Source organism: Callorhinus ursinus, unplaced genomic scaffold (genome assembly GCF_003265705.2).
Source record: "Callorhinus ursinus isolate GAN/ISIS: 27379988/994484 unplaced genomic scaffold, GSC_fseal_2.0 scaffold6, whole genome shotgun sequence".
Classification (NCBI taxonomy): domain Eukaryota; kingdom Metazoa; phylum Chordata; class Mammalia; order Carnivora; family Otariidae; genus Callorhinus; species Callorhinus ursinus.
The window spans coordinates 27,376,736-27,395,532 of NW_027397068.1; the positions used below are offsets into that span (position 1 = coordinate 27,376,736).

At 39.9% G+C, this 18,797-nt stretch overlaps 1 protein-coding gene across 1 annotated transcript in view; it reads left to right on the forward strand.

The window, feature by feature from the left end:
- SOBP (sine oculis binding protein homolog) overlaps nucleotides 1-18,797 on the forward strand; it is a 159,865-nt gene that overhangs the window by 20,485 nt on the left and 120,583 nt on the right. The gene's annotated exons all lie outside the window — the stretch shown is intronic.

Here is an 18,797-nt window from a genome sequence, read left to right on the forward strand (position 1 = left end):
ATTTTTATCTCCTAGTCTCAGACTTGCTCCATGACATTTTACTCCCAAGAATTAAAAAAAAAAAAAAAAAAAAATCAATGAAACTATTGGTGTAATTATTTTTGTTCATGATGAAAAGATGAAATGCAGCAACTTTTCCTAGTGGAAGTCGCACTAAGTTCTGTGGCAGAAAACACCGTGTATCTAGGAAATGACATTTTAAACCTGAGTCTTTTGACAGGCTTTCCCAAAGGCTTACAACTCACCTATTACAAGTCCAGAATCCCTCTAAGTCCCTGAATACTTTAAAATGAAATTAAATGTACAAAAAGGAGGGAATATATTTCTCTGGATGCATTTATATGGCAGTTTTGAATAAAATATTTTTTTCAATTTTTACCTCAAACGGTAAGTGAGCTTATTCTTTTTCCCTGCTACCCATATGAGAGGTGAAAGATAGGGTCTATCCCCACAGCATATACAGGTTTATGTGGAGGGAAATGAGATCAAGCTTCTAAGAGCTTGATTCCTTATGTGCAGGAGCATCTTGACTTTCTTTGAAAACAATGACCATTTCCTGTCTTCCAGGATGGTTTGCTCTCAGTGAGCTTTCCACATTTGTGTTCAGTCATAGTCATGGAAATATGATATATTTTTTCAGGCAAATCTTAGAATTCTTAAGGGGTTATAAGAACTGGGCTCTAAGGAACCATTAGCTTAACTGAGAATATGGAAACAATCACGTGATCTGCTAAGCCCTATGTATATAGCTGAGCAGTCCACAGTTAATAAGCATGTTACTTTTTGGCTCTTAAAACTCTTACATGGAGTTGTACTTGCAGGGAAGTAGGAATCAGAATGTGGTTTGCATTATGATCATTATTTATTTTATCTGTTATTCAATATTCTTGGGGCTTGCATATGAATGATATATTCCAAATAGTCATTGAGAAAACAGGATTTAATCAAAATTGCTCTGCCATTTATTTATTTGTCCAACTTTTAAAATATGATTATTAAATAAAATTACCTAGAGTTAATGGGATTTGTATGATTTACTATTCACATAGCAGATACATTTCTTTAAAAAAAGATGTTCACTGAACCCTCAGATTTGGAGAATTTTCCAATTCACTTAGAAAAAGGACAGGAGGGATTATGGTGAATGGCAGGAATAGGAATAGTTAATAATAGTAATGATATAGTCTCATCCTAGCTAATATTTTTTGAGCACTTATTATGGGCCAGACATTGTGCTAATAGATTATTATCTCATTTAATTTTCAGAACAACTCTGTGTGGATGCTATTATTAACCTTGTTTTACAGATGAGGAAACTGAGACCCAGAGCAACTTGCCTGAGGTCACACAGGTAATAAGTGGTAGAAGTGACATTTGAATTTAGGCGTGATGTCTCCTTAACCCATATTTGTAGCCACTGGATTATCCAAAAACCTATGTCAGTCAATTATGTGTTTACTGAATGTGCTTCACATTATGCTAGATAATACAAATGTATATGTCATCATCCCTGACCACCAGGAATTTACAGTGTACTTGGTATAATCAAAACGTCATTCCAGTTTGACTTTGGAAGGAATTTTAGCAGCATTTGGAGGGTGCATGGTGGCAGTAGAAGGGTAAAATGGAGTAGCAGAAGGTCTATAGGGAGATAATCAGGAACTGTTATTATATCTACACAGTTGAGGAGAAATAGCATATAAAACATAATGTAGGCCAGAAGATAGTCATTCAGAATTCAAGGTGATTAACAAAAGACACAAAATGAAGTCTAAAAATGTTACCTGGTATGATATGGGCCCTGTTTTATCTTTTTTTTTTTTTTATAAAATTGAGTGTTCTTGAAAAGGTGGAAATCAAATTTCAGTATGTTCAATCATTCTTTTTTTTTGTATTAACCATCTATCACCATACAAAATTATTACAGTATTATTGACTATATTCCCAGTGCTGTAGTTCTCATCCCCACATTGATTTATTTTATTTTATTTTAATTTTTCTTTAAAGATTTTACTTATTTATTTGTGAGAGAGAGAGCATGAGCAGGGGCAGGCGCAGAGAGAGAAGCAGACTCCCTGCTGAGCAGGGAGCCCGACTTGGGGCTCGATCCCAGGACCCTGGGATCATGACCTGAGCCGAAGCCAGACGCTTAACCGACTGAGCCACCCAGGCACCCCCTGATTTATTTTATAATTGGAAGTTTGTACCTATTAATCCCCTTCACCTATTTTGCCCATCCCCTACTCCCCTGCCCTCTGGCAACCACTAGTTTGTTCTCTCTCTCTCTCTCTCTCTCTATATATATATATATATAGTTTTTAAGATTTTATTTATTTGACAGAGAGAGAGACAGCGAGAGAGGGAACACAAGCAGGGGGAGGGGCAGAGGGAGAAGCAGGCTTCCCACTGAGCAGGGAGCCCAATGCGGGGCTTGATCCCAGGACCCTGGGATCATGACCTGAGCCAAAGGCAGATGCTTAACAACTGAGCCACCCAGGCGCCCCTGTTCTCTATATGAGTCTGTTTCTTTTGTTGTTGTTTGTTTGTTCATTTTTTATTTATTTTTTTATTTTTTTTTTAAAGATTTTATTTTTATTTATTTGAGAGAGAGAGAGAGAGAGAGAGAGAGAGAGAGAGACAGCATGAGAGGGGAGAAGGTCAGAGGGAGAAGCAGGCTCCCCGCTGAGCCAGGAGCCTGATGTGGGACTCGATCCCAGGACTCCGGGATCATGACCTGAGCCGAAGGCAGTTGCTTAACCAACTGAGCCACCCAGGCACCCTGTTTGTTCATTTTTTAAAGATTCCTTATACAAGTGAAATCATTTGTTATTTATCTTTTTCTGTCTGAGTTATTTCACTTAGCATGGTACCCTCATGTTGTCGTGAATGACAAGGTTTCATTCTTTTTTATGGCTGAGTAATATTCCATTGTGTATGTTCAAGCATTCTTAATGACAAATCAAATGTGTGTGTGTTTTTTAAAAATTTATTTATTTTAGAGAGAGAGAGAGAGTGAGGGGGGGTAAGGGGCAGAGGGAGAGGGAGAGAAAGAACCTCAAGCAGATTCCCTGCTGAGCACAGAGCCTGACACATGGCTTGATCTTGTGACCATGATATCATGACCTAAGCTGAAATCAAGAGTCAGACACTTAATCAATTGAGCCACCAAGGCACCCCTCAAATGTGTGGTTTGAATGGTAGCATGATGTTGTGGAAAGACTACCAGAGGAAAACTCAGGAGACCTGGGTTGTTAATGCCAGCTCTGCTATTTACTGGCTGTGTAAATAAGATAAGTCACTTTGCGGGGCGCCTGGGTGGCTCATTCGTTAGGCATCTGCCTTCAGCTTGGGTCATGATCCCAGGGTCCTGGGATCGAGCCCCGCATCGGGCTCCCTGCTTGGCGGGAAGCCTGCTTCTCCCTCTCCCACGCCTCCTGCTTGTCTGTCTCGCCGTGTCTGTCTCTGTCAAATAAATAGATAAAAAATCTTTTTTTTTTTTTAAAGATAAGTCACTTTGTGTCTCTGTGCCTCAGTTTCCTGGTCTTAATAATGATGTATTTAGCTTAGGTAGTCTGTGATTACATTTATAAAATCCTGATTTTGTGACTTGTATAGTGAATTTACCACCTGATTTTGTGATTTGAGTCTGTTTTAATATGCTGTAATATCTATTTGTTAGTTGATTGAACATATTTAAAGAAAACTCACCTATATGTGTAATTATGGCAGCCAAAAGTCTGATGGAAAATGTATGCCTCTTAGACAACTATCAGTGATTGTTAATTTTTTTACTCTGGAAGAGTGACTTGAAATAATAGATTTAAGTTTTAGAAAAACAGCTAGAAAAAAATATGAAATGTGAGTAAATGAAAAGACTCTATCACCCATATGTCATTAGAACTAATAATTTTGATGTTACACGTAAGTAATGATTACTGGAAGTAATTCCCAGAATTTCTGCAAAAGAGAAGTCATGTTATGTCCAGTTTAACTTATCAAAACAGGCACAAGAAGGAATAGAAAACTTGAGTAGTCCTGCGTCTATTAAAGAAATTAAACCGGTGCCTGGGTGGCTCAGTTGGTTAAGCATCTGACTCTTGATTTTGGTTCAGGTCATGATCTCAGGGTCCCAAGATCAAGCCCTGTGTTAGGCTCCATGCTCACTGTGGAGTCTGCTTGAGATTCTCCCTCTCTCCCTCTACCCACCCTGCTCATGTGCTCTCTCTAAATAAGTAAAATCTTAAAAAAAGAAATTAAATAGATCCTTTCTACAAAGAATATTCTGGACATAGAAAGCTTCACTGGTAGATTCTACCAAAAATTTAAGGAAAAAAATGAAACCAAACATAGAGAGACTCTCCTAGAAAATAGGAAAAAAAAAAAAAGAAAGAAAGAAACACTTTCACTCCATTTCAGGATTCCAGCATGACTTTGATCCCATGACATGACAAGGACATTAGAAGTAAGGAAAATGATAATTTAATGTAATTGAATTACATTAAAATGGAATACGTCTGTTCATCATGGAACTTATTCAAAAACCCTCAAAAAATCATAGCAAACAAAATCCAGTGATGTAGACAAAAGAATAATACATCATGACTAATTTGGATTTTCTTCTAGGAATGCAAGGTTGATTTAAGTTTAAGAAATCAGTCAATATGTTTAACCACATTAACAGAATAAAATAAAACCTCATACAATATTTTCAATAGATGCAGAAACATAATTTGATAAAAATTTAACACAATAGGGCGCCTGGGTGGCTCAGTTGGTTAAGCGACTGCCTTCGGCTCAGGTCATGATCCTGGAGTCCCGGGATCGAGTCCCACATCGGGCTCCCTGCTCAGCGGGGAGTCTGCTTCTCCCTCTGACCCTCTTCCCTCTTGTGCTCTCTATCTCTCATTCTCTCTCTCTCAAATAAATAAAAATCTTTAAAAAAAAAATTTAACACAATAATAAAAACTCTTGGCAAAGAAAGAATAGAATGGAGATTCCATAATATGACAAAAAATACCCACAAAAACCTACAGCAAATATCGTACTTAATTGTGAAATACTGAAAGCTTTTCTTGAGATCAAGAATGAGGTAAAGATGATCACTATCACCACTTATATTTAATTTTGTACTAGAATTCATAGATAATGTAATAAGGCAAGAAAAAGAAACAAAAAAATATAAGATTTGAAATGTAGAAATGGTGTTTTGTTTATAATCACCCCTTCTCCATCAATGTACAGGTGAACTATTATAATTAATGAATACATTTATCAAGGTCTCTAAACCTAGGCAGTACCCCCAAATCCATCATATCCCTATATACCAGCCACAAATATATTAAAAAACAAAATTTAAAAATACCAATTAAAATAGCATTAAGCCATCAAATACCCAGGGAAAAAAATCTAACAAAATATATGCAAGATTGTTATATAGGAAACTATAAATATTTCTGAGAGAAATGAAAGAAGACCTAAATCAATGGAGGGACACACCATGCTTATGGACTGAAGAATAATATTCTAAAAAGGCAGATTCTTCCTAAATTGATCTATATATTCAATTCTGATAAAAATCCCAGCATAAAGTTTTGTGGAAATTAAAAAGCTGCATCTTAAATTTACATGGAGATGCAAAGGGTTAAGAATAGCCGTGACAGGACGCCTAGGTGGCTCAGTCGGTTAAGTGTCTGCCTTCGGCTTAGGTCATGATCCCAGGGTCCTGGGATTGAGCCCCGCATTGGGTTCCCTGCTCAGCGGGAAGCCTGCTTCTCCCTCTCCCTCTCCCCCTGCTTATGTTCCCTCACTCGCTGTGTCTCTCTCTCTGTCAAATAAATAAAAATTAAAAAATCTAAAAGGGGGCGCCTGGGTGGCTCAGTTGGTTAAGCGACTGCCTCTGGCTCAGGTCATGATCCTGGAGTCCTGGGATCGAGTCCCGCATCGGGCTCCCTGCTCAGCAGGGAGTCTGCTTCTCCTTCTGACCCTCCCCCTTCTCATGTGCTCTCTCTCATTCTCTCTCTCTTTCAAATAAATAAATAAAATCTTTAAAAAAAAAATCTAAAAGAATAGCTGTGACAATCTTGAAGGAAAAAAAAAGGGGAAGACTTATACTACCAGATCTCCAACAGTCATTGTAAGACTAGAATAATTCATTAATAATTAAATAATTTTATGTTATTATCAGTGTTAATTGTACTGTTATTATTCTTCTTTTGAACATACTTTAAGCCTAATCTATGTTTGAGGCATAAGAGAGAAAAGAACACTTTGTGTTTCTCATGTCAATTCTCTTTTGGCTTAATTTTTTTTATAGAACCTCTTCTTGCAGTTATGAAACATGTTGCCTTTTGGAAAAGTGTATGAAATATACATGTATTTTTTCACAAATAATGATCCTTGTCCACTCACAACTTCCATTCAAGAGGTAACCACTTTTATGGTAATCATTGCCTTATTTTCTTCTACAGTTTTAACACCTCAGGATGCTCCCCACTGGCAATATAGTTTATTATTGCCTATTTTTGGACTTCAGATAAATGAAATTATAGAAGCCACCTTCCAAAATGGCCCTAATGATCCTGATCTCCTGGGAGTTTCTTTCTACATCGAATCAGGGATGGTTTGTGTGACTGACTTCTGAGGCTGTCATAAAAGGTTATTGCAGTTTTTGCCAATTCTCTTGGATTGTTCATTTTTGAGGGAGCATGAGGAAACTCAAGCAGCCCTGTGAAGGGCCTCATGTGGGCAGGAACAGGGCCTCCCATCAACAGCCAGCCTTGTGGTTGAGCCACCTTAGAAGTGGGTCCCCCAGCCCAACTCAAGCTTTCAGATGACTTCAGCCCCAAGAGACATTTGACTGTAACCTCATGAGCAACTCTGAGCCAGAATTGCTCTAAAGTACTCCCAAATATCTAACTCATGGAACCCATGAGCAATAATAAATGATTTCTGTTGTATTAAAAAAGACAATGAAATAATGATAAAAGGATGTGCATATAAATCATTGCAGTGGAGTTCAGAAACAAATATAAACAGATTCTGGATTTATGACAAATATATTCATCAGTTTGGGTTACCATAACCAAATACCATGGCCTAGGTGGCTCGAACAACCAAAATTTATTTTCTCACAATTCTGGAGAATGCAAGTCCAAGATCAACATCATTAGGCTTGGTATCTGGTAAAAACTCTCTGTGGGTTACTGATGGTTACCTTCTCTGGGTTCTCATGTGGCAGAGAGAGATAGCAACTCTCTGCTGTCTCTTCCCGGAGGGACACTAGTCCCATTATATAAGGACCCTACCCTCATGTGCATTATTGAGGAAAAAGATCCTTGTCTCAAAAAATATTGAGTCCTTGACTTGGAGACCTAGATTTTGAAAAATTTTCTTTAATTTTAACTCTAACTGATATAGGTAACTAAACCCTAAAATACAATTTTAACATTATCCCCCCATATCTAGTCTGTTTATAGACTATTCAAAATCAACTACTTAAATCAACTATTTAAAATCTCATCATTCTTTATTATTAACGCATTATCATCTATTTACATGAAATATATCACAGTGAGACCTGAAAGTTGAGTTACAGTATAAGACGTAAACATCTCCCAGAGTGGTCTGCTTGAGAGCAGCTTTTGATATGATGTAAGTAGAGAGAAATGAAGTGGTACCGGGTGAGTGACAAAAGTAGGATATTCAATACTTTACCGCAGTGGTTGCTTTGCCTCCCAGGGGACAATTCAGAATATCTGGAGATATTTTGGTTGCTGCAACTGGGAGAGAGCAAGTTACCGGCATATAGGGAGTAGAGGCCAACCATGCTGCTAAACATCCTACAATGCATGGGACAGCCCCACAACAAGGAATTATCTGGCTGAAAATGTCAGTAGTGCCATGGTTGAGAAAGCAGGCTCTACGGTGATGACAGCTCTGTGTGTGGGACACCTCTTGTGCATCTCTCTGGATCCTTTTGGTCGCACCTCTTAATCCAGTGATTGCTGTGGTCCTTTGACAGCTTGGGCATGTGCATTCTGAAAGGGCCTTGCCTCACACTTATGGCATATGTCTGTAGCTTCTTGCTGTAGGCTTCTTTGATGTGGCAGTGTATGCATCATGTAAATCCTTTTGGCACTTACACCTGTGCAAACCGGAAGTGTAGAGGAATTGACACACTGGGTCAGTGGAGCATGAAAGTTGATGAATAAACTCTTCCTTCTTTTGTCCCCTGGGTGAATAGCTAGAATATGTATTTCATAAACTCCAAAGAATTTTTTTTTATGATCGAACACCACTTTCCCTTAGAAACACATCATTATATTGGCTCTTCTTCCTCCCCAGGTTCTTTTCCTGTGCCCTTCAGTCCTTCTTGCTGGAATCACATACCCAGTAAACCACCTGCATGCATATCTTTGTCTCAGAGTCTGTTTTCTGGGAAACTCATGATAAATATCATGTATATGGAGGTCTGCAGTGAAAGATAAGGCATTAATGGAAAACTTTATGGACATTCATGTTTGTCCCTTTAAAGTGAAGCATAAATATATAATAAAGAGTAAAAAGAGGGTACCAGATTCATGGTGGTGCACATATTGGAGAGCTCAGAAAGGGCCATTTCTAAAATTGTCCTATCAGTCAAAGAATTTTCTAAACCTCTTGTGGTAATGGCAAGGGACAACAGTGGTGGCCATATAGGAGGATAAAAAGGGAAGAAATTAAGTCAGGACTTTAAGAAAAAAAGGAAAGGAAAAAGAATATCCTCTGGCTGCCCTCCTTTAAATGAATCTTGTTATTTTGACAGATTTAGAATCCTAGAATTTTAGTTAGAAGGGACCTCAGAGAGTTAAATTTTCTTCTTTTACAGATGAGGAAATAAGGCTGGAGAGGCTAAACAACCTTCTCAAGGTCACCGAGTTGCATTAATGGCAGAGCCAGGGCCAGAACTAACTTCTGAACTGGGGACACCATCTAAACATGGATTCTAAGTCACATACCCTTGATCCGTGACACAGCCTGGAACTAGGGGTATGACCTAGTTAGGATTCCAGAAAACCCTGTCCCTAGGTCAACAAGGAGCTAAGATGCTCCTGAAATGTCCCCTGTATTTTCCCTTGCTTGTAGAGGGTGGCTGTGTTTCTGGGATTAGCCTAGACCTGACTGAACTGTTTGCTATTAATTATTTGAAGGTATAAAGTTTGGTTAAGAGAGAAGTGATGGTGAAGTTGGGCAATTCTTGTTATTCTAGGGACATTCCCAATGCTGACTTCTCAAAGTTTCTGTTAAATTGAGAAGACTTAGTTCATGGACTTGGCCAAGGCGAGTGGAAATAACGATCACATTCTGTTCTGGGGCTTTTCACTGGTGTTTCCCACTAAAGCAACTTTGTTCTGAGTGATTACCGAAGATGGTATCCTTGGCTTCCTCCCCTAGGCGCCCCCCCCCCCCACCTTGGGCATCCAACCACCCAAGGTGCACCTGGTAAGGATTCTGCTTTTTCTGTTCCTTATGCTGAGGTCCAAAGTCAGACATTTCATTCTAGTGAACCAGACATGGTCTCTACCTTAACTGGCTCTCAGTCTGCTGGAGGAGACAGACATTAAAAAGAAATCTCAGTCCAGTCTGGTGATGATCAAGTCCAGAGTGTCATGTGATCTGACCAGGTTTGGGGGCAAGAAAGTCCTCCCTAGGATGAGGTTTAAGGTAAGATAATGAAGGGGCAGTAGGACTGAATCAGTCAAGGATTTTGAGGTTGTGGGTGAGGATGCAGCACATGGGAAGTCTCAGAGTAGAGAGAGAACCTCAAGGAAAGTAAAACAAACCAGAGCCCAGAGAGTGGACAAACTGAGAGGCTGGTCTGGCCATTGAGGTCATGCTGAGGAGTTCCAACTTCTTGAGGGCAGCAGATGCCACTGAAGGGTTTTGAGCAGGTGAGAGCTGTGATCAGACTTGTGTTTCAGAGGACTTTCTCACATCCAGAGTGGAGGGAATGAACTGGACAGGAATGAGACAGAAGGCCTCCTGGAGACTGGGCAAGAGGTGTTGGTGGCTTCATTGGAATGGACAGCAGTAAACTCCATAAAGATGGGCACTTAGAACAGTTCCTGGTACATAATTAGACTTGGTAAATATTTATTTATTGAATGACTGAATGCATGCATGCATAAATGAATTGAATGAATGTAGGTATATTATAAAAATATTTGGGAGAACCTGGTGAATAATCAGAATGTGGGAGGTGGGAAGGAGGGAAGAAGCAGGAAACATGCTAGATTTCTGCTAGCAGGTAGCTGCATGGATGGTAGGGGCAGAAACTGAGAGGGGAAACACAGGAAAGGGCAGGTTATGGGGAGGGGTGTGTATGCAGTTTTGGGCATGATGGGTTTAGATGCTGGGAGGCAGTTGGAAATAATATCTCAGGAGAGGTAGCTATGTTGATTTGGAAACCTTCGCCTTATGGTTGGTAACTGGAGTCACAGGAGTACATAGCCGAAATGGACCAAAGGGAATGTGTAGAGAGAAGACTCTGAAAGATTTCCAGTTGGTGTGGCCCTCTTCCACCTTTCCTATAGCTGGGCACTTTTGGCATGTGATGTCTCTCATGCCAAAACATTTCCGAGTGAGGATCATCATGGGACCCTTTCAGAGAGTCCCTCAACCATTCGTTGCTCTCATTCAAGAAATCTCAATGAGTAGTTCAAGTTGGGAAGGTGAAGTGGGAAGTAAATTACTGTTGGCGGTATTCCAGCAGGTTCATCTTGGTTCTCTTAACAGGTTTATTTGAGTGAAGTTCTTCCTACTCTTCAACCTACTGAACTTGAACTTCAACCTACTCTTCAACCTACTGCACTCAGGTGCCCCTTTGACTCCCAGTCTCTAACCTGTTAATTCACCTCCCCCTAGGATGGCAGTCCCGGCACGGTATGCTGCTTGTCTGGACTGCCCCAAATGCCAAGAGGTGGGACTTGGCCGGCTAGTCAGTCACGATGGGGCTACTTATGCTCCTTTTCAGTGGCACTGTTTCTATTCCTCTCTGTGGTCATCAAGAATACCTGGCTCCTGTGGCCTCTGGGTGGTGATAGAGCCGTGGGAGCAGGCCTGGCTTTTCCATGATCCTTTTCTATTGCACCTTGACATTTTACACTGGGGACATCCATAGGAAGCTCCTTGAGGACTGGGATCTTATCTTTCTTGTTTGCTGGTGTATTTCCAGCTTCTAGTGTAGGGCCTGGCACAAAGTTGAGTAAATAAATGAATCCTTTGTCTACAATTAAAATTTCCCCTCTGGGGAGATTTGTTAACCACTCTGGGGCCCATTAAGTGTAATTAATGGAATAGCCAGACTTCAGAAGGGGAAATGAGCCTTTCAGATAAATAGGTGATGGGAATGCTTTTCTTGCTCTGGCTTCCTATGTAAAGCAGCTTGACCCTTTAGTCCTAAAATGCTGCCATTTGTATTTCTTTGGAGATCATGCCCCTCTATGCGGGGCAGGGGCTTGGAATTTCTTTTCCAGCAGTGATGGATTTGCTGGCGCACATGTTTGACCTTGCTCCCTAATCACGTGCATCTGTTGGCTAGGTGCTAGGGCTCAGGGAGTGGACTTCAGCCATGTAGGAGAAAGGTCCAATGGAGAGCAAACCCATGATTTTGTATCATTGTCCCAAGGCATCTGGATTGATCACAGGATCAGATCCAGGGCTCAGGAATGGGGGACAGGATTTTACTTGAGCTCCTTGTCTGTGTCAACCACTTGGTAAACATGAATTATTCAGTGTGTTAAGAGCAATATTGCTCTCCCATTGCCTTTTTATTCATTTCTGCTATTTTTTTTCTGTAGGACTTTGCAGGAAAAGGGTTGCCTTCTCTGTACTGGATGCATGGAGCAGACACCACAGGATTTTGTGGACCATGGATGTCTTTGTTCAGTCTGGTGGTGTTTATTGAGGATCAGTAGGTGTTGGTCAGCACACCTAGCCCTGGGGCCACATGGCTGCAGGCCTTGTCTTTCTGCTGAGTGTAGACAAAGCTCCTGGCAATGGAGGACCTGATTCTGGGCAAAAGAGAAATTTGCCTGATAATTAATGACGCAGTGGAAGTGCTCATGCGTCAGTGCTAATATGGGGTAGTAGAGCAGCACATCCTGGAGAGACTTCCTGTGGATTCTCTGTCTGTGGTCAAATTGGTGAAATATAGGGATGACTGTGTGGCTCAGTTGGTTAAACAGCTGCCTTCAGCTCAGGTCATGATCCCAGGGTCCTGGGATCGAGTCCCGCATCGGGCTCCCCACTCAGCAGGGAGCCTGCTTCTCCCTCTGCCTGCCACTCCCCCTGTTTGTGCTCTCTCGCTCTCTCTGACAAATAAATAAATAAAATCTTTAAAAAAAATTGGTGAAATACAGCACATTCTGTCTCCCTCTTTTAGGATTCCTAGTTCTACATTGGTGGAAGGGTCTATTATTTAACTTTGTTTAGCCCAGTGTTTTCGTACATATTTGACCATGGAAGTCCTTTTAAAAATAACACCCACTTAAGTATCTCCTGGGATTAGTATTCTGTGGAATGTGCTTTGGGAAATGTCGCATGGAGGTTTTCTTGACTCTTAAGTTCTACCATCTTCCTTCTTATTCCATTTTCTTAGGGTAAGTATGTAGGAAAGACAGATTCTCCACAGTGATACTGAGACATGGAGGTGAGATTGCCCAGGAGACTTAGAAGGGGTCCCTTCACTGGCAAATCAGGGAAATTATGGGGAGAAATTCAAGTTAATGGCAAGGAACTGTAGACATGTGTGCTTTGTAGTGTCTTGTTAAAGAATCCAAGTTCAGTATGGAATTCAAGAGAGAATTACTATCTTGAGACTTTTTGGGATCTTGTTTCATTTTCCTTCTTTGTTTGAATGTTGGGAAAATAAATGAGGAAGGGACCCTGAAAATAAAGCAAATTCACTGTTTGACTTTGACTACACAGTCCATTTTCTCAAAGAACTCTTTGGACTTTTCCCTGGTTGTCTTTGACTAGAAACACAGGGAGATGAACGGATGAAGGCAATTGGTTAAGTCTTCTTTTCATTTCTATTGTTGCTCCGTAGGTTCTGAACTTCATTTCCTTCCCTCTGTATCCATCCATCTGTCCATCCATCCATCTGTCCATTTATTTATTCAACATAGTTTAAGCACTGCTGTGTGCTAGGCGCTGAACACACAAAGGCGAAAGAGGCATGGAGCCTGCTCCCCTGTTTCTTATTGAGGCTCCTAGATGCAGGACGAGATTCCAGTCTTTCTGAATTCTGATCCATCCTGCTGGAGTAACATTGTTTAGCACGTCTCTGATCCTGTTATCTTCTACTAAGAAACATTCAGGAGCTCCCCATTACCTGTGGAATAAGGGTGAGCCCCTTCCATCCCCTTGCCAAACATCCTTCAAGGGATTCCTTGTTTAGGCCCCACTGGGCCCCAGTCTGATCTGCTCTTCTCTTCTTGCAGTCTTGGTTAATAGGGCAACCTCAGGACCCCTTGTCACCGCTGAGCCCCACACCCTGGCTCCTGCTTTCCTTCTGTCCTTTCCCTCCTCTCGAACTTGCTCCCCCTCCAAATCCTTCAGGACCCTACTCAAAAACTGTGCTATCTGGGCCTCTAACAGATTTTGAACCTCTCTTACCACATTCTTCCTGTCATATAATGAGGCACACAGTTTTCTTTCTGTTCTTGGGAGCAGGGTTATGTCTTATTTAACTGAGCATTCTTGACCAGTTGCCTAGTGCAGAGACCTGCATGCAGATGTTTAATTCATTCTGGAGTCACGTGTTTTACATATATACACACACACATATGCTCACAGATATATGTATCACACATATATACAAAATTAAAAATTGGCTAGAAAAGTTCCATTAGAATTAAAAATTACTTAAATTCTATAATTTTGCTGTCATTTTATGTAATATGTGCTCATTCCTTTTAATTACTGGAACCAAATTTTAGTTTTTGTAGAGAGATTTTGATTTTTTTAAACTTTATTTTATTTTAAAGATTTTATTTATTTACTTGAGAGAGAGTGAGTGAGAGAGAGAGAGAGCACAAGCTGGGGGAAGGGCAGAGGGAGAGGGAGGAGCAGACCTCCCCCTGAGCAGGGAGCCTGACATGGGACTTGATCCCAGGACCCTGGGATCATGACCTGAGCCGAAGGCAGACACTTAACGACTGAGCCACCCAGGTGCCCCACTATGATACTTTTTAAAAGAGCAAACTTCTCAGGCACTTAGGAAGATCCACCCATGTGTAGCTAGTTGATGTAATAATTACCAAGAATTCCCATCTATTAATTACAGAATATCTGGCAGTACAGTGATATATTTGGCAACACCTTGTCAACTATTAATTCAAGTTAAGTAATTTTTAAAAAGAATAACTGTAAGTGAAGCTTTTATTAAATGTAATGGCTTTACCCTTAAATAGTCTGAGTTAGTGAAATTTAACCAATTAACTGGGTTGCTCTTTGTGTTCAATGATAGTGGTTCTGCAGATGTCATCCACGGGAGAGGATGTGATTCAGGAAACTGGAGCCTGGTCATCCGGGCCTCTCCAGAGTGCCTACAGCTGACCCCTCCCTTTTCTTGCGGCTCTAACTGCTGGTAATCCTAAGGCAGGTTCATTCACATGTAGGATGTGGCTGCTTTCTAGCATTTGATCCTCACCACAGCTATGGTGAGGGTGGGCATTACTGTCCCTCAAGCAGAGTGCCATACAACTAGAAGGGGCAGTATTAGTACTTTCACCGATGTCCTCTGCCTCTGTTTCCTGGCACTCCAGCCCGTTGTCTTTCAAATAATAGCGACTTAGTTTTGCAAAGCAGCATTTATCTGTTACCTCATTCATTCAAAAAAAAAAAAAAAAGTCACCCCCTTGAGACGGTAATAAATGGATCTGCCCGTTGCTTTGCATTTTCAGAGGTCCCTGGCTATATGCTATTCCCCCGCCTCCTTCAACTTCCACTGTTTTCTGTTTGCATCTAAAAGGCACTCTGAAGATAGAGTTGCTTCAGTATGCTCAGACAGTATTTTTTCCTGTCCACTCTTTGCTTGGCTGCCCTCAGCTTGCTCTACCTGTCTGCCCAGGGCTAGACTTTAGCAAAGCAGTGAGTGACCAGAGGCTTCTCCATACCATAGCCTCTCCCATAAATGCCCTCCACCTCTCGCATTGGAACCTTGTCCTTAGCCCTTCTCCCCACTCTCTGTGAAAACCACTCATTTTAAAGCATAAGTCATAATTGACAAATATGAATTTTCCACTTTTAGGGAATTTGTGTTTTAATGGGATATAAAAAAAATATGGCCAAACAAATTACTCTCTAATGGTAGAATTTAATTTTAGTGAGGAGTTGTGGCATAATTTTTGAAGGTAGGATATTCTTAGTGGCATCTGTGGAATTACAAATGTAAGTGGTTCCCTGCTTCACCCACATGGAAAATCAATCTTATCCATGTCTTGCTGTGATCCCTCTCCTTATTAAGAGAAAACTGGGAAGAGTATTGCTTGCCTGTGGGTAGAATGACTGTTTCCTGAGATCCAGGTATTATTGTCTCTGGCTCCCTGTTTAATGTTTAAGTGGCACTTGCTGGTGAAAGTTCAGACAGAATGTTTGCAGCAAATCCAAGTCTCATAGTCATAAAGAAATAAAGGCTTGTATTGTGAGCCTTTAAATTTTTTTGAAAATCAGTCAACAAATATTGATTGAATAACACTTCAGCTGTCTCCTCAAAGACATTTTGACCTTTTTGATTTCATTTTCTTTGTCTATTAGCATGTCATGGAGCTGTGTAAGTAGCAGAATCTTGTGAGAGCTTTTAGTCCTTTTTGCAGAGGGAAGTCTGTGTGGATGGCACATAATCTCATGCTTTTAGAAAGGCTCTGGTCTCTGAGATGTGATAGCCAAGAGCTTGGGCTCTGGAGTCTAGGCTTTGTGTGTACTGGCTCTGTGATTTGGAGTAAATTGCTTACCTTCTAAACTTCACTTTCCCCACCTGTACAGTGGGGATCAGTTAGTATTTGCCTGGGGGGCAGTGGTTGTGATTAAGATGAAATGATGGATTTGAAGAACTTTGCACTGTGCCTGCCACCATTAAATACTGAATAATGGCTAGCTATGATTATTTTCCTTTTGGCTCAGTGTTCCAAATTTCCTCTGGGTCTCCTTGTATGTTTAGTTCTAGAACATACAGAATTATACAGAAGCTTCTATAGGACTCTGTAGAGGCTTTTGAACTGGATTGCCTCAAAAGTTTTGGAGTTGAATTATTCCAAGAAGGGCTGCAAAGAAAGCAAACTTTAGCCCTAGTTTCTTGCCTGCCTTCCAGGCCATGTCTTTATCTGTGTTCTTAAATATAGCTACTCTGACAAATAGATTGACAGAGGGCTACCCGTGCTGCACTTTCCTTTCATGGTGTGGAGAACACCCAGGAATCACTTCAGACTGCCTTGCAACTTGTCTCAAATATAATTCAAATCTTGAAATGATTATCTAGATGTGTGCATTCCAGCAACTGTTGGAGGAGAGAAACATCACCAGCAAATACTTTCAGATTTTATCCTCAGCCTTGGACTCCTATGAAATTTACAAAGGGGTGGTAAATCTACAGTTTAATCCCTTGGGGTCCATTAAGACCCTACTGATTTTCTTTGTGCTCTGGTCAGGTAAGCTAGTATGCATGTTCACAGTCAATTCAAGTGCCCCTAGAATGCCACCGACCAATGGCCATCCTTATTTTTGGACAAGTCACCAGATAAGGCAATTCTCAAACAACTTCAGCAAGGCATTCCAGAAATGCTTGATCTCATACTTCTCTGCATGATGATAAATAAATACAATTTTGATTTCATCTCAGAGTAATTAATCTGAACTTTTCCTTCTGGGATGTAAAATGGAGTAATGTTCTAGAGCTCTTTGAACATTAGATTGGAAAGAAAATGCCCTAAACATTTTGCTTAATTAAATCCTAAAGAGGTGGTACAAACTTTTCATGATTAATAGAAACATGCATATTTTGACTGATGCATATTTATATGATATTCTCATGTGAAAATTTTATCATGTTATACAAACCATTCACCTTGGGAATGTGACTTAATGCTGTAAATATTTTGCATTTGTTGTTGCATTGTTCATTATGAAAAATATGCAGGCTAATGGCTGTAAGGAAAAAATCTGTTACGCCAGTCTTCTTTGAGGTAATCTCAAGTCTCTAATGGCACAGGCTTTAGTCTAAATATAAGATAGGAAATCAGGTTCTCCCTAGTTCAAAGAAATATTTTTTTAAATAAATAAATATATATTTTTTACAACAGATCAAGTTAGAAAAGCTAAAATGCTGGGGCCTTCTATTTTGCCAATGTAAAGCATGCACATAATTACCGGGTTTCATATAAAAAAAAATGTGGTTGTTGAAATGAACCTATCCCTTTGGTTTTAAGCACTTAAGAAAAACTCACTTTGCTAGGGGTGCAGTCATACACATTTAAGATGGGGCACCATCTCGTGTCTAGGACCAGAATTTTGAGCTATGTTTTAGCTGAAAAATTAACTTAGATAATTATAGTTCTTAGTTTCTTAAATATAATGTGAATAAAAATGGCTTTTATAAGACTGGAGTACCTGAGATATCTGAAAATGTTTTCTCATCTTTGGAGCACTAGCTATTTGTAACAGTTCGATGACAGAAAAGGAGAAATCCGATGGAATTTTTCCAAAGTGTTTGCCTTTATGAAACAGAATTTTATGAGAAACGGATGGAAATACTGAATTATTTAACAAGACAGATGCTAACCACCATTCTAAGAGTTTTCCAACTGCCACATACAAAACAAAAGTGCACAATTTCTTTTGTCTCATCTTCCCACATTGTTACTTTATAGTATAAATGATTTATAAAAATAATCTCCCTTAGAATTCTACTTTTTGTTTCTCTGTTAATTCTGTTGTAAGAAAGTATCCTTGCCTCCTCTTAAAAAACTGACCAGCCAGTCAGCCTATGCTGATGAAGGGGAGCGTGAGGGAGATTGTGAGGGGCCTCTACCCAGCCTCCTTCTTTCCTGCCAGGCCATGTGCCCGCCTCCTTAGTGCTTTGTTCTCTACCCTTTTTCATCTCAATTTTAGCCCATTATAGTGGATTATTTTATTTTATCTTATTTATATCCATTAAAGATCTAGAAAGAAAAATTTTAGGTTTTGTTTCCCAAATGAGACAATTTAAGGGAAGGAACAAGGGGAACCTAATGGTTGTTCTAAAGTGGCTCCTTAGGAAGGAGGGGGGGTCTCCTTTTTGAACTCTCAGGCCAAATAATTTCCCCCATAAAAATTTCTTTTCCTTACAGAGTTCACCAGAACATATTGCCACCGGATCATTTGGGAGAGTTCTGCTGTATCATCTTCTTTTTTAGGACTTTAAGATTTTAAAGCAGCTAATCAATTGGGAAGAATAGAAACTCGTAGTTCAAATTAGCTTAGGAATGACAGATGATTATTTTTAAAATATACTATTTCTAATCTAATTAAGAAAAAAAAACTCCTTTATACTCTGAGGTAATTGTAGTTTGGTTCAATTTTCATGTCTATAACATTTCATGTCTATAGGCATTTCATGTAAAATGTCTATATGTAGACAGATGCCATATTACAAACCATATAAAATATAAATAAAGCTTTCTTTGACTAGAACAAATTATAAAATACTGTAATTGTATGACATTTGAATTCATGTTATGACTCCGTTTAAAGAAAGTTATGTTACCAAAAATGTTTGATTA